Below are 14,308 nucleotides of genomic sequence, written 5' to 3'. Positions count from 1 at the left end.
ATCTAGAGAAAGATATTCCCATACAGATGCAAGAGGCCTCCAGAACACCAAACAGACCACATCAAAATAAAACTACCCCACGACATATGACCATTAAAACAACAAGTACAGAAACTAGAGAAAGAATACTGAAAGCTACAAGAGAGAAAAAACAAATAACATACAAAGGTAAACCCATCAAAATCACAGCAGACTTCCCAACAAAAACATTAAAAGCAAGAAGAGTGTGGGGTGAGATCTTCCGGACATTGAAAGAAAATAACTTCAACCCCAGGATACTCTACCCAGCAAAACTATCATTCAAAATAGATGGAGCAATAAAAGTCTTCCATGATAAGGAGAAACTAAAACAATATGTGACCACAAAGCCACCACTACAAAAGATTCTTCAAGGGATTCTGCACACAGAAAGTGAAACCCAACTTAACCATGAAAAGACAGGCAGCACCAAACTACAGGAAAAGAAAAAGCAAGACAGTAGAGAATAACCTCAACTTAGGTACACACAATCAAACCTTCAAACAACTAAGACAACTAAATGACAGGAATCACCACATACCTATCAGTACTAACGCTTAATGTTAACGGACTTAATTCACCCATCAAAAGGCACCGTTTGATGAAATGGACTCCAAAGGAAGATCCAACAATTTGTTGCTTACAGGAGACTCATCTCACTGACAGAAATAAGCATAGGCATAGGATGAAAGGCTGGAAGAAGATTTACCAAGCCAATGGCCCCTGAAAACAGGCAGGAGTAGCAATACTTATCTCTGACAAAGTAGACTTCAAACCTACATTGATCAAACGAGATAAAGAAGGACATTCCATACTAATAAAAGGGGAAATAGACCAAAAGGAAATAATAATCATCAATCTGTATGCACCCAATGTCACGCACCCAATTTCATCACACATACCCTGAAGGACCTAAAAGCATATATTAACGCCAACACATTGGTTGTGGGAGACTTTAACACCTCATTATCATCAATAGATAGGTCATCCAAACAAAAAATCAATAAAGTAATCCAAGATCTAAAATATACAATAGATCAAATGGACCTACTTGATGTCTACAGAACATTTCATCAAACTTCTACACAATTCACATTCTTCTCAGCAGCCCATGGAACCTTCTCCAAAATAGATCATATCCTAGGGCACAAAGCAAGCCTCAGCAAATATAAGAAAATAGAAATTATACCATGCATTCTATCTGATCACAATGCAATAAAACTAGAACTCAACAACAAAAACAAAGACAAAAACCATGCAAACAGCTGGAAACTGAATAACTCATTGCTTAATAAACAATGGGTCATTGATGAAATAAAAGAGGAAATTAAAAAGTTCCTGGAAGTCAATGAAAATGAAAACACAACCTACTGGAACCTATGGGACACAGCAAAGATAGTCCTGAGAGGAAAGTTTATAGCCATGAGTACATATCCTAAAAACACTGAAAGATCCCAAATCAATGATCTAATGATACATCTCAAACTCCTAGAAAAACAAGAACAAGCAAATCCCAAACAAATAGGAGAGAAATAATAAAAATAAGAGCTGAAATCAATGAAATAGAAACCAAAAAAACCATACAAAGAATTAATGAAACAAAAAGTTGGTTCTTTGAAAAAATAAACAAGATCGACAGACCCCTGGCAAACCTGACTAAAATGAGGAGAGAAAAAACCCAAATTAGTAGAATCAGGAATGCAAAAGGGGAGATAACAACAAACACCATGGAAGTCCAGGAAATCATCAGAGACTACTTTGAGAACCTATATTCAAATAAATTCAAAAATCTAAAAGAAATGGACAGATTTCTAGATAACATATGATCATCCAAAAATGAACCAAGAGGAAAGTAATCACCTGAATAGACCTATAACACAAAATGAAATTGAAGCAGCAATCAAGAGTCTCCCCAAAAAGAAAAGTCCAGGACCTGATGGATTCTCTGCTGAATTCTATCAGACCTTTAAAGAAGAACTGATACCAACCCTCCTTAAACTGTTCCATGAAATAGAAAGGGAAGGAAAACTGCCAAACACATTTTATGAAGCCAGTATTACACTTATCCCAAAACCAGGCAAAGACACCTCCAAAAAGGAGAACTATAGGCCAATCTCCTTAATGAACATTGAGCAAAAATCCTCAACAAAATAATGGCAAACCGAATTCAGCAACACATCAAAAAGATTATTCACCACGACCAGGTAGGCTTCATCCCAGGGATGCAGGGGTGGTTCAACATACGAAAATCAATAAACGTAATAAACCACATTAACAGAAGCAAAGACAAAAACCACTCAATCATCTCAATAGATACAGAAAAAGCCTTTGATAAGATCCAACATCATTTCATAATAAAAGCTCTAAGAAAACTAGGAATAGAAGGAAAGTACCTCAACATTATAAAAAGCTATATATGACAAACCTACAGCCAGCATTATACTTAACGGAGAAAAACTGAAACCATTCCCTCTAAAATCAGGAACCAGACAAGGATGCCCACTATCTCCACTCCTATTCAACATAGTACTGGAATTCCTAGCCAGAGCAATTAGGCAAGAAGAAGGAATAAAAGGAATACAAATAGGTAAAGAAACTGTCAAAATATCCCTATTTGCAGATGACATGATCCTATACCTTAAAGACCCAAAAAACTCTACTCAAAAGCTCCTAGACACCATCAATAGCTACAGCAAGGTAGCAGGATATAAAATCAACACAGAAAAATCATTAGCATTTCTATACACTAATAATGAACAAACTGAGAAAGAATATATGAAAACAATTCCATTTACAATAGCCTCAAAAAAAATCAAATACCTAGGTGCAAACCTAACAAAAGATGTGAAAGACCTCTACAAGGAAAACTATACACCTCTGAAGAAAGAGATTGAGGAAGACTATAGAAAGTGGAGAGATCTCCCATGCTCATGGATTGGTAGAATCAACATAGTAAAAATGTCTATACTCCCAAAAGTAATCTACATGTTTAATGCAATTCCCATCAAAATTCCAAGGACATTCATTAAAGAGATTGAAAAATCTACCGTGAAATTTATATGGAAACACAAGAGGCCACGAATAGCCAGGGCAACACTCAGTCAAAAGAACAATGCAGGAGGTATCACAATACCTGACTTCAAACTATATTACAAAGCAATAACGATAAAAACAGCATGGTACTGGCACAAAAACAGACATGAAGACCAGTGGAACAGAATAGAGGACCCAGATATGAAGCCACACAACTATAACCAACTTGTCTTTGACAAAGGAGCTAAAAATATACGATGGAGAAATAGCAGCCTCTTCAACAAAAACTGCTGGGAAAACTGGTTAGCAGTCTGCAAAAAACTGAAACTAGATTCATGTATATCACCCTATACCAATATTAACTCAAAATGGATCAAAGATCTTAATATCAGACCCCAAACTCTAAAGTTGATACGGGAAAGAGTAGGAAATACTCTGGAGTTAGTAGGTATAGGTAAGAACTTTCTCTCTGGAACCCCAGCAGCACAGCATCTAAGAGATGGCATAGATAAATGGGACCTCATAAAACTAAAAAGCTTCTGCTCAACCAAAGAAATGGTCTCTAAACTGAAGAGAATATCCACAGAGTGGGAGAAAATATTTGCCTGCTACACATCAGACAAAGGACTGATAACCAGAATATATAGGGAACTTAAAAAACTAAATTCTCCCAAAACTAATGAACCAATAAAGAAATGGGCAAGTGAACTAAACAGAACTTTCTCAAAAGAAGAAATTCATATGGCCAAAAAAACACATGAAAAAATGCTCACCATCTCTAGCAATAAAGGAAATGCAAATTAAAACCACTTAAGATTCCACCTCACCCCTGTTAGAATAGCCATTATTAGAAACACCACTAACAGCAGGTGTTGGTGAGGATGTGGGGAAAAAGGAACCCTCTTACACTGCTGGTGGGAATGTAAACTAGTACAACCACTTTGGAAAAAAATTTGGAGGCTACTTAAAAAGCTAAACATTGATCTACCATTTGATCCAGCAATACCACTCTTGGGGATATACCCAAAAGTCTGTGACACAAGTTATTCCAGAGGCACCTGCACATCCATGTTTATTGCGGCACTATTCACAATAGCCAAGTTATGGAAACAGCCAAGATGCCCCACCACTGACGAATGGATTAAGAAAATGTGGTATCTATACACAATGGAATTTTATGCAGCCATGAAGAAGAACGAAATGTTATCATTCGCTGGTAAATGGATGGAATTGGAGAACATCATTCTGAGTGAGGTTAGCCTGGCCCAAAAGACCAAAAATCGTATGTTCTCCCTCATATGTGGACATTAGATCAAGGGCAAACACAACAAGGGGACTGGGCTTTGAGCACATGATAAAAGCGAGAGCACACAAGGGAGATGTGAGGATAGGTAAGACACCTAAAAAACTACATAGCATTTGTTGCCCTCAACGCAGAGAAACTAAAGCAGATACCTTAAAAGCAACTGAGGCTAATAGGAAAAGGGGACCAGGAACTAGAGAAAAGGTGAGATCAAAAAGAATTAACCTAGAAGGTAACACCCACGCACAGGAAATCAAAGTGAGTCAACGCCCTGTATAGCTATCCTTATCTCAACCAGCAAAAACTCTCGTTCCTTCCTATTATTGCTTATACTCTCTCTTCAACAAAATTAGAAATAAGGGCAAAATAGTTTCTGCCGGGTATGGAGGGGGTGGGGGTAGAGGGAGGGAGTGGAGGGGTAAGGGGGGGTGGGGGAGGGGGGAGAAATTACCCAAACATTGTATGCACATATGAATTAAAAATAAAAAAGAAAAAAGAAACCAAGCTTCAGCCTAGGTGCCCATCAATTGTTGAATGGATAAAGCAAATGTGGTATGGGGGGAGGGTTGGCACCAGTGGGAGGGGAGAGGCGTTGTAGAAAGGAGGGAGGAGGGTGAGTATTGTGGAATAAAATGGGTACACATGTAAGTAAATGCAAAAATGATATCTTTTGAAACTACTCCAGGACTTGAGAGAGCAGGGTGAAGGAGAATAGTTGAGGAGGTGAATTTATGTATGATATATTTGATATATTATAAGAACCTGTGTATATGCCACTATGTACCCCCACCCATCACAACAATAAAGGGGAAAAAAAGAAAAAAAAGTGATCATTGAGCTTGATTCTATAAGACCTCTGACTAATCAAGCTCTGTGTGATAATTTGTCGTATCATCTCTCCTTTCTAGTACTTCACACAACTATAACGTAACCTGTTATTACTACAGTTACCTGTGTGTCTCTACTAAACCTGATGGCAAAAGCACACTTGTCTTTTGTTCACTGTATATCACTAGAGTAATTCAGTGTCTAGTATCTAATAGCTGCTCCCTAAATACATCCAGAATGAGAAAAATCAAGAACAAAACACAGAGAAACAAGCACATGAAAGTGTTGATGCCCAGGTGATGGGGTTGGACCCTGAATAGAATAGAAAGGTCATCTGTACACCTCATTATATGACACAGGACAGTCCTACACCTTGGGTTTCAGCCCTTGGGAACAGTGGAAGCTGTGCCCTTGGACTCATTTCAGTTTTCTCATGGCAGCCACCAGCAGCAGGACAGGGCATGAGGCAGCCTCCACCTTCTTCCTCAATGGAGAACTAAGAGCATGAACGATGCTGCATGATGACCATGTCAGACAGACTGGGTAATTGAGTCACACAAAATATGCCATGAGAACTCTCATAAGGACTGATAGGAATGTTGAAAAGGGCTAGTGGTTGTGTGAGAGCTGTAAGATGCAGGCAGTGAAATTTTCATATCACTACTGAAATATCCACAGTTGAACAGATTCAGGGAGGCCTTAGGAAGCTTATATAGCTCTATATAAGCTATATATACTGACTACAGTCAGTACCATGTATTTCAGTAATAAATCATTCTGCAATTATTAAAGAGCATCTTATCTCCCCTATGTAACAGCACCTTGAATGCACGGTATTCCCTTTATACCTATTGTTCCTTTATTCATTTGTTCCTTTATAATTCTTTTATTCATTTGTTCCTGTTGTAATTCCTAACACAGCCCTGGACTCATCATTAACATTCAACTGATAGTAATTTAAATTAACTATTGAAAACAACGCTTCTAGATAATCACTTGTAAACCCTCATCAGAAATATAAGTGAATATACAATGTCTGATTTGTAAAAACAGAAAAGTATACAAACAATACATTTATTGGGAAACTAGAATAAACTCAACCTATGCCAAGTAGTTTTTCTCTGAAATAAGAGCTATTTATTTTTTGGTTTTTATTGTAACATTATATAAGCATAAGTTTACATAGTAATGAGATATGAGCACCAAGCTCTGTATCTTGGTCTTCTGAATCCAGGACCAGACAAGGAATGCAGTTCCCAGCCTAGAGACACAACTGTACACTAACTGTACCCAATTAACTTTGATTTGATATGCATTACTTTGTAAATGTTATTTAAATGACACATAAGGTAAAATGACTGACTTCTCTGATTAAGAGAGCACTTGCACACATTTCAAACGCTTTTGGAAACCCTGGTCGGGCAGCTCCTTCCTTTCTGTACCACAAATCAAAAAAAAAAAAAAAAAGCACACATATAAAAATACAGTTTAAAAGGCTTAGTAATTTATAAATATGCTTAAATCACAAAAGCTATGTACTTAACTTGTAATTTAACTCAATGTTTAACCACATTGGGCTTTCAACATTGACCTGTTAGTCAACAAACTATTCATTTACTCCCACTAATGACTTCTACTCATAATTGTATTTCCTACAAATTATTGTTCAAGCATTTCAGTGTCATTCATCCATAATTACACAGTTCCAGAGAACCATTCTTACCAAATGGGCATGGAGAGAAAGAAAATAATCTTTGTAGGTTGACACACTCTAAAATCACTAATTGTTCTCTCTTTGTTTATTTCATAGGGCTTAAGTCTTTATTCCAAGTGAATAACTGCCAGGACATTTCCAAATAACTTAGAAAGGGAGAAAAAGAGAAAGAGAGAGACAGAGAGAGAGAGAGAGAAATCACTTCATTAAAATAATGCTCACATCAGAAGAAATCTAAAGATACCCACAAAAGAACTAGAAATAAACACAAGTTACCCCCCCCCTCCTTATTCCTTATTTCTGGATGCAGCTTTCTCATTATCATAGCAAAAAAAAAAAAAAAAAAAAGGAACAGTCTCTTTTCCTATATGTAGGTGAGCATTTGTCAAGCACCAGGAAGACAAACATAAAGAGTCCCTTTTCTCTAATTCACTAGACTAATACAAGTAATACACAGACAAAAAAATCACAAATGCATATGGTAAGTGTTAAGATAACGGACACCCAGGGCCTGTTAGTCCACAGATAGGCAGAACCTCACAACCATAGAAAGAAATGGTTATTTCTGGGAATGCTCCCCAAAGAGTGATAACTGAGTTGGATTTTGAAGAGTAAGCCAAAGTTGTCCAGAAGATAAAGTGGGCAGAGATGGAATAGAGGAATTTTTCATGTATTATTTCCCTGCGTCCTTGAGAACCACTTGCTGTGATATGTTCCTTGGATAAAGACAAAACACGGCAGAACATCCTGCTTGTGCTCTGTGTGGGGTGTGGGGGTGGGGGTGCTTCTATGCAATTAGAGATTTATATTTTGTTATTTTGATTTAAAGTAAGTGACTGAGAAAGAATGGTATATTATAAGTGGAAATATTGGGACTCTTGTCCTAGCTCCTGCTTAGGAGTTCAGGCCACTTAAACCGATTCCAGGCTTAGGATTTAGAGAACTCTAGTGAAACACCCTTCATTAAAAAGTGCGAAACATTTGGTCAGAGTTAAAGGCTTCTAGGGAATGTCTCTTCTACCCACTGACAGACTTATTTTCAGTCAAATAGATAATCATTTTATGCTTTGGAGAGCAGGTATGAGTAAGGAAAAAGGGGATAATTTATAGTAACTTATTTGTACAAAACAACAAATAATGTTTCAAGTATAAATAGTGGGAGGACAAAAGATGATAAAACTATCCACAATCTTAATACAAAAGATTTATATGTATTTCTTAATGTTCCTTTCTTATGTTCATATGTTGACAAAATTTCATATTTATACAAACATGCTACAATCTTGTAAACACATTTACTTTTCACTTTTAACGGAAAATTACTTATTAGAACACAGACTCCAATGTACCAGCACAGGACAGTCCTAACTCTTCATCCCCCTTGCCTTGCTGACCTCTCCTGTAAAACCTTCCAGGTGTTGGATCTTGTTGGTCAGGAAATCTGCCTCCACTTTCAGAGACTTGTTTTTTTCCTTATAACTCTTTGCATCCACCAGTGACAGCCTCCTGCTCTACCCTCTTCCTCTGGCACTGCCTGATGACTGCCATCTTATTTTGCTTCATATTTTTCACCTCTTATCCAGTTTTTCACCCTTTACTTTTGCTGCTACCATCTTCTCTCCAAGAGAAGGTGTGGAGACAGGCAGAGACACAGAAAGCACTCGAAGATGGCAGATTCCTATTTACCAATGCCCTGCATAAAGTGAAACTATGCTGAATAGAGCCTAGGCAAGACTCAGAGTTTACACAGATGTCACTTCATTTTCTGAAAGGGTGTCCTTCTCCTTCACGCATTGAAGAGTCATGGTATTGTAAGCAGGCTTCCTATCTCCTTCAGGGATATCCATTTCACTGCCTTGCTCTAAATGAAGGAATAATCTGTAGTCTAGGACAGAACCTCAGAGAAAGGGGAAGAGATTACAGGAAAGAGAAAAGGGAAACAAGGGAGGGGGGTTGTATATATACCACCTGTTCTTTTTATTATTTTATAATATTATTGTTGTACTGGGGGTACATTGTGACATTTATAAAAGTTCTTACAATATATCATAGTTGACTTCACCTCCTCCATCATTCTCTTTTATCCCCTCCCTCCCCCATTCCTGGAATAGTTTCAACAGGTCTCATTTTTCCATTTTCATGGATGAGTAACTAGTGCTCACTACATTGTCTCCTTCACCATTTCCTTATATCCTTCCTCTCCCACTTTTTCCAACCCCCAGACAGGACCTGTTTTACTTTCCTGTTCTCTGTTTTTGAAAAAAGGCATTTTTGTTTGTTTTGGATTACAGGGAGTTTCCCTGTAACATTTCCATGTATCTATGTATTATAACTTGAACTGGTTCATCCCCTCTATTTTTTTCCTTTCTACCTTAGTCCCCTTCTTATGATGATTTCAACAGGTTCAGAAATTCTATATTTATTCTTGTACAGAAAATACATCACCCATATTCATCTTTGTTAAACTTTCTGAGAGACGCCCATCTGGATTCATGATAGTGGGGTGGGAAGTACACATTGTTCATCTCCTGAACTAAGTAATGAGATCACACATGTCATCCAGCATGGTCAAAAACTCCTGTAGTATAGTTTCCAGGTCACATATATATATAACATGGCATCAAAGTCAAACTCCTTCAGATCCATTTCCCCCAAAATTCAATCTGTCCCTGAGAAGGTATCCTTGCAGTAGTCTGAGACATTGACAATCCATCCACAGACAGCCATTTGGAAATGGAGCCCACCTTAGCCTTGTCACCAGAGAACCCACAATGTCTGCGGTGTTTGGCCCCCTCCAGGGAGTCACCTAAGAAACCTAACCTTTCCTCGGCTCCCCAACCCAACTGGTAGAAGGGGGCAGTGAATCCCTGCCAACACCTCACTGCTTAGGAAGGTGATCTTGGTCATGTCACAGGGATCTCGTGGAATTAAGGAACATGCTTAATTCTAAGGTGTCTGTGGGTAATAGCATCACTGATGCTGGATGCCATGGTGGCTGAGCCACTGAGTGTTACCCTGCAGAACCTGATGCCGCTGCTACCCCTGCAAAAGTCAATGTCAGCAAGCACTACTGCATCTGATGTGCTCTGGTGGCCTCAGACCCTGCGGAAAGAGAGGAAAGAAGGTGTGCTTTTGCAGAGGACTGTACATCTAGGGCAAGTGGAACAGAACATGCATGCTTTTATTTTTAAAAAAATCCCTTTACTTCATATAGGGAGAACACAAATTTCTTATCTTGCAGTTTTGGAAAGCAGAATTTTGAAATTAGTTTCACGGGTATTTTCAAGTCTACTTCCTTTTGGAAGCTCTGAAAGGAAAATCCATTTCCTTGTCTTTTTCAGCTTCTAGAAGTTGTGTGTACTTTTTGGCTCATAACCCCTTCCTCCATATTTAAAGCACCTCACTCTAATACCATTTCTGCCATCACACTGCCTTGTCCTCTGACTGACATTTGCATCCTTTTTCAAGAACCAATGTGATTATGTGCATAATCTACACACTTCAAGATCTTTGGCTTAATCACATCTACAAAGCCCCCCTTCCCATTATGTTTTTGTTTTTGTTTTGAGACAGTGTCTAACTATGCAGCCCAGGGTGGCCTTAAACTCGTGATCCTCCTCCCTCTGCCTCCCGAGTGCCGAGATTTCAGGCATATACCACCCACCATACCTCACTTTGCAAAGTTACTTTTATCAAATAAGGTAACACTCACAGGTTCCAGGGACCAGGACATAGATATATTAGAGAATCACTTTCAATCTGCTACAATTGCACTGTGGAATAAACAGCTTAAAGAAAATTTGCTAGCCACTGGGAGAAGAAACAGATAATTGACAGAGAAACCGTATCAGAGTAAATTCTAGATTGATTAAGGTAGAGGTCAGAAATTGTTTTATGTAAGGAAACAGATGGTAAAGAGCTTAGGGTTTTTAGACCATGTTGTCTCTGTTGAAACTCCTTAACTCTGATGCTAGAGAACAAAGCAGTCATAGATAGTTTCTAAACAAACAGGTTGTTGCTGTGCTTCCATAAAATTCTGTTAACAAGAGCAAGCAATGGACCAGCTCTGGCCATGGACCACAGTTTGCTAATCCTGGATAAACTCACAAATGTGAAAAGAAAAAAAATTAAAAATAAAAGTACTAACAAACCAAAAGATAAACATTTATATAGTCCCTTGTACAGGAAAGAGTTTCTAAACACAGAATCAAAGGCACAAATAATAAAGGAAAATGTTTGTTTGTTTGCTAGTGGAGAGATCATAAAATTCCATAAAAACATTGAAAGGTAAATAACAAATTGAGAATGAAACTGGTTCACCAGGACTTTACCGAGAATGTCGCAAGCACTTAAACACTGAGGGACAAGAATATAAAACAGGTCATTTTATGGGGAGGGCAGTATTGAGAGGGGGAGGATAAAGGAAGAGGATAAAGGAGGGTAAATATGGTTGATGCATAGAAAAGACTTTCTACACATATATGAATATAGGGCATTGAAACCTGTCAAAGTCATTTTTAGAAGGGGAAAGGGAGATAATGGAGGGAATGAACCAAACCTGGGTACATTGTACACATATATGGAAATGTCACAATGAAACTGCCTGTACAACTACTATATGCTAATAAAAACATTTTTTTAAAGAAAAGAATGTTGCAAATGTTCCTAAAATAACCTGAAAAGGTTAAATTGAAAAGCTTATTACAGAAACCTGGAAGGCTTATCTTCCATATGTCTTTCTGCCTCAAGGAAATACCAGCTATGTGTACACAAAACAAAAACATCCTTATGTGCTTCTGAAGGCTATGAAGAGAATGATATAAACTTGAGTTGCTTCCCTTTCCAGGCCACAGTTTCATCATCTCTAGGTGGAATAAATAATAATAATCCCAGTCTTATCTACTTGCTAGGGTTGGTGTGAGAGTGAGACAAGAGGAAAGAACATTATCAAGTGCCAGGATGTAGGTCAAACCCAACTTTAACAAATAACAAATATAATACCCAATTCAGTGATACTTTTTCTCCAGGACCAGGCTATTAATAGTTTTGCTTTGATGATGCATGTGGAAGAATGCTCTTTGAAGGGAAAATCACAAGATTCTGCCTGTGTAGCTTTCCATTTACTTAACAAACAGGTTTCTTTCGATTCTCAAAAACATAAAAAATGTGAAATGTTAACTAGTTAATAAACTAAAAGAAGGTTACTACTGGAGAATGGAGATGAGGAGGCAAGAAAATAAGGTAAAAGGTATATAGCAGGAAAGGACAGATAGTACATGATAACTATTATTGAAATTTTGGACTCTATAATAGGAACAACAGAAAGTCACTGAAGAGCTTTGAGCAACAGCATGCTATAGACAGATTTCTGTTTTTATGAGATGATCATGGCTCCAGGGCAAAGAATGAATTGAAGAGAGACAAGAGTGGTAACTAAGAGATAAATTAGAAAGCTTACAGAATAGTTCAGGCATAAGTTGAAGTTATCATAAACTAATGTAACAATAATAGAAGTGGAGAGAAGTATATGGGTTCACAAGTTGTTCACAAATTAAAATAAATAAGATTTGGTGATACACAAATATGAGGAATGATAGAGAAAAAGGTACCAAGAATGACAACCAGATTTCTGGTGGACAGATTACTAAAAAACAATAAACAACATCCCGTCCTTCTTACAATAATGAGGTAATTTTACCAAATCAAAGTCGCAATAACAATGACAATCACAAACATTTGTAGAGTAGTTGCTGATGTCTGACATTGTGGTTAGAACCTGGTATGTCTTACTCCATTTAAACCATGTAACACCACCACGAGAAATACTTTAGCATCATCTCCACATGTAGAAACTCAAACATAGAAGTGTTGACGTTTTCAAAGTCCACCAGCAGGTTAGAGGTAGAGATGAGATTAGGACCCAAGAAGTCTACTTCCAGATCCTAAGCTCCTAACATTTAATTCAGAAGAAGGCAGGTGTGTAAGTATGCCATGACTGAGAAAGATCAAACTCATCTGGAGAAGATGCATCCTGCCTTGTCCTAGATGAAAAGGGAAATCATAGAGATGGTGGGAGAAAGAGATGGATCTTGGCGCTAGTTATTCCGCCTTGAGAAGATTTGTGTCTACACGAGAGACTTGATGTCTTCCTGGATTTGGGTCCAAGATATGATACAGTCGTTTAGAAAATGGGATCCATCTTGTTGACTGTGAGGGTTAATTTATGCATAAAGCTCAGACATTTGGCCAAACATTATTCTGGGTGTGTCTGTGAGGATGTTTCTGGATGAGATTAACATTTAAATTGGTAGAATAAATAAAGCAGATTGTCCTCCCTAATGTTGGGTGGACCTCATGTAATCAATTGAAGATCCAAATAGGACAAAAAGGCTGGTGTGAGGGAACTCCTCCCTGACCTCTTGAACTGAGATATTGGTCATCTCTGGTCTTCAGACTCTAATTGAAATTGAAGCATCAGCTCTTTGGAGCACCAAGCCACAAGGTTTCAAACACCAACAACTGCCCTACTCCTCAGGCCCTTGGGCTTGGACTTAGAACTACACACTTGCTTGTCCTGGACTCCAGCTGGCCTAGTGTAGACTGATCTCAGAACTTCTTGGCCTCCGAAACCACGTGACCCAATTCTCTCTCTCTCTCTCTCTCCCTGTCTCTCTCTCCTCTCTCTCTCTCTTCCTCTCTCTCTCTCCTCCCCCCTTCCCCTCCCTCCCCCTTCCTGTCTGAGAAACTTCACTAATAGAATGACTTATTAACAATACAGGCAAAAGAATTGGTTTAGAACACTAAGAAAGGTTTAAGGTACTATTTTTACTACTTCATTATATCAACAGTTGGGGTTTTTTTTCAAGCAATTGTGGTAGTTTCTTTTTATTAGTGTATTAATTGTACAAAGGAGTTCCTTTGTGATACTTCCACACATGCATGTACTGTACTTTGACTACATTCACACCCTCCATTACCCTTTCTTATCCTTTTTACAATTTTTAATGGGTTTCATTATCTTATTTTTACACATACATATTAAAAGGAAGTTAATGATTTTTTTTTAAATACTATTGTTCTAATTTGAGAAATACTTTCTTAGGTTACCTTTTGTGAGGTCTAAGTATTCTTCTATAGTAGTAATATTTATAACAATAATAACTCCACCTTCAATATAAAAATAGAAGCTTTCTTATCATCAGCTAAGACATTCATAGCACACACCCCTTGTCCCTATCCACTCAATTCCCCTCAATTGCCATTGATTGGTTATTTCTAGGAAATTCCTGGCACAGTCCCAGGGAAGGGAAAAAAACTCTTAGTCCAAAAAAAGAGAAGACCTTTATTTTTATTCTGTTACCCCTCAGAAGTATAGGGTCCTAGAGTTACTGACCTAGAATCTCCCTTCTAAT

At 37.9% G+C, this 14,308-nt stretch overlaps 1 protein-coding gene and 1 pseudogene across 9 annotated transcripts in view; both read right to left on the bottom strand.

Annotated features, from left to right (window-relative positions):
- Pkhd1 (PKHD1 ciliary IPT domain containing fibrocystin/polyductin) overlaps window positions 1–14,308 on the bottom strand; it is a 468,594-nt gene that overhangs the window by 284,145 nt on the left and 170,141 nt on the right. The gene's annotated exons all lie outside the window — the stretch shown is intronic.
- On the bottom strand, window positions 4,813–9,803 carry LOC141425589 (cyclic AMP-dependent transcription factor ATF-4-like; annotated as a pseudogene).

The sequence above is a fragment of the Castor canadensis genome, chromosome 8, assembly GCF_047511655.1.
Source record: "Castor canadensis chromosome 8, mCasCan1.hap1v2, whole genome shotgun sequence".
Taxonomy (NCBI): Eukaryota; Metazoa; Chordata; class Mammalia; order Rodentia; family Castoridae; genus Castor; species Castor canadensis.
This window is presented reverse-complemented; position numbering and strand designations above follow the sequence as displayed.